The sequence below is a fragment of the Convolutriloba macropyga genome, unplaced genomic scaffold, assembly GCF_964194025.1.
Source record: "Convolutriloba macropyga unplaced genomic scaffold, txConMacr16.3 SCAFFOLD_3643, whole genome shotgun sequence".
NCBI lineage: Eukaryota > Metazoa > Xenacoelomorpha > Acoela > Convolutidae > Convolutriloba > Convolutriloba macropyga.
In genome coordinates, this window is record NW_027453179.1 from 19,654 (window position 1) to 22,057 (window position 2,404).

Sequence of the window (2,404 nt, forward strand, 5' to 3'; positions counted from 1 at the left end):
AGGATGGAACCAGTGGTTGCAAATAACATCACCCAATAGTTATACTCATTGACATTAATCCCGGGCCAGATTCACTATGGTAGTGACTAGATCTCATTTATCAACACTCACAGCTACGGTCATTCATGACTATGTGACTATGAGTAAGGCCAGACGGTGCAAGTGCCCAAGTACCCTGACTTAATTATCACGTGACGTGGTACTAGTTGTAATAGGTAGATGTATATCAATTAGTGGTAGTAAAATGCGTTGCAAGTAAGTGCTAACTTACATTTGTAAGGAAATTCTCTCTCTCTAAAATGCGTTGCAAACCTCTGGATACACTAGGGACATGGTTTATTAGAGAGAGAGAGAGAGAGAGAGAGAGAGAGATAGCTAGGGTGCACTTAAACACGTAAAGCGTTACTATTTCCCAATGCGTTTTTGCGTTATAACGTGCGTTGTTTCAAAGGGTCCTAAGGGCCCTACCCCCATGAGTGGACGGCCCGTCTGAGGGCTTGGTGCCTGTATTGTAGGTCCCCCACCGCCACCACCAAAATACCGGTACACGTTATTAACAAGTTACATTTTGTCCTCGAGTTGTGGCGTTATATCGCACGTTTCCAAATCGGCTCTCTAGTGCGTACAGATTTAAGTCCAACCTAGAGAGAGGGAGAGAGAGAGAGAGAGAGAGAGAGAGAAATTACTTACACCTAATGATATGTTCATACATATATCATACTTGTGAGGACATCAAAGGCAGAGCCCTGTGTAGCCCCCGCAGCAGATCTGTACATGCTTTATTACCATGTGGCGGCCGCCTTCATGATATTTTATATCAGTCGGGCAAACAACACTCGGTAGCAGTTGTTCGAGTGGCCAAACGACACGAAGGTAGAAGTATTAGTAGGTACAATTGACCGTGAATTCAACAAGAATATAATGGCGCTTATAAATTACATGGAAGTTGGAACGGCCGTACCAAGCGGCTATACTCAATTAGCTTTCGAGTTTCGGACCGGCCGGGCCGTTTTACTGTACCCGGGTGCAGTAGCGGTCGACAGGACATTAAACAAGCTAGACATGCGACATAGGACCTAAGGTATAAATTGCAGGTCCCTAAGGCACCAATCTAAGTGTCGTAGAGAGCCTAGCCCATTTCCGGCAGGGTAGGTGCACTTCCCGAGTTAAGAAAATCGACCATCTTGCAAACATAGGTCTGATTCTGGCTTGAAAGTGCGCACCCTTCCTCCATCTCTCGGAATGGCCGGCTAGTCGGCTGATAACCACATGACAAGAAGGCCAAGGGGTGCCCTTGGCATGGCCAGAAGGGCCGGGCCAATAGCTGTCCCCAACCCCCTTGCACCACATGCCGATTATGCAGAGTGGGCAATTTGCCGGTGTCTATCCCAGAATATCCTTAAATGTAACCGACGAATATTCTAGGATATCCGGGGAGTTTTAAATCTTATCTTTGGGATGGCATTAGGCTTAGGAATAGCATGGCTCCTGCCCTGAGGATCTTATGGGAGGCAGCCAAGGGGTAGTACTAAACCCAGTAGGGGCCCCGGGACCAATGGAGTAGGTGTAAGGTGCCGGCTGCGGCCGCAAACATGTGGTTTTCAACAAAAATGCAAAATCCCGCCTGTAATTCTGGGCATTAAAAATGGGAAGTGGTGCACCCCCACCCATACAGGCCGGGGTACAGCCTGAGGTTATAAAGTGTTTCAGTTTAACACCTATAGACTATAAATATGTTTCGTGTTTTAGAACACCCCCCCCCCCCCGGATTTGCCCCTCCCCCCGAACATCTTATTATTCTTCCAAGTACAATTAAATTACTAGGGATGAAATGTTTCGTTTTGAGGGTAGGTTAACAGGGGGTCTTCCCCGGCCGTTCAACGGGCATGGAGTGGCACCTTTGTTTGGCTGAGCTTGGTTTTAGCAAGGGGCAGTCCTAGACAGCTCGTTCTGACGGTTTCTGGCGGACTCTCGGAGGTATCATACCCAACATGACCCCAGACCAACTTCGAAACTTCACTGCATACTGCATAAAGTACTGCTGGAAAACTAATATGTTTTTAGGCAAACAATATATATGTCCCCCCCCCCCCCCCCATTCTGGCTGAAAAGCTCTCTACTAAAACACGAAACATATTTATAGTCGCCTTAAAGTGGTCTGCCACAGAGTGGTCAAGTGGGTTGGTGCCTAATAATTCTGGCAAGCAAGCCAGCTCATTTGCCCAGTATCCTAATTTTTAATACACAGTTACACTGTGTACACATCCCCGCCCAGATGTGACAAGTGTACTGTTGACAGTCGGGTAGGATGACAAGTACCGCCAACCCCATATAATAATTTTCAATCGAATCCTTGCGCGACCTTACCGGCAAAGTTGACGTACGGTGTACTGCACGTGCAACC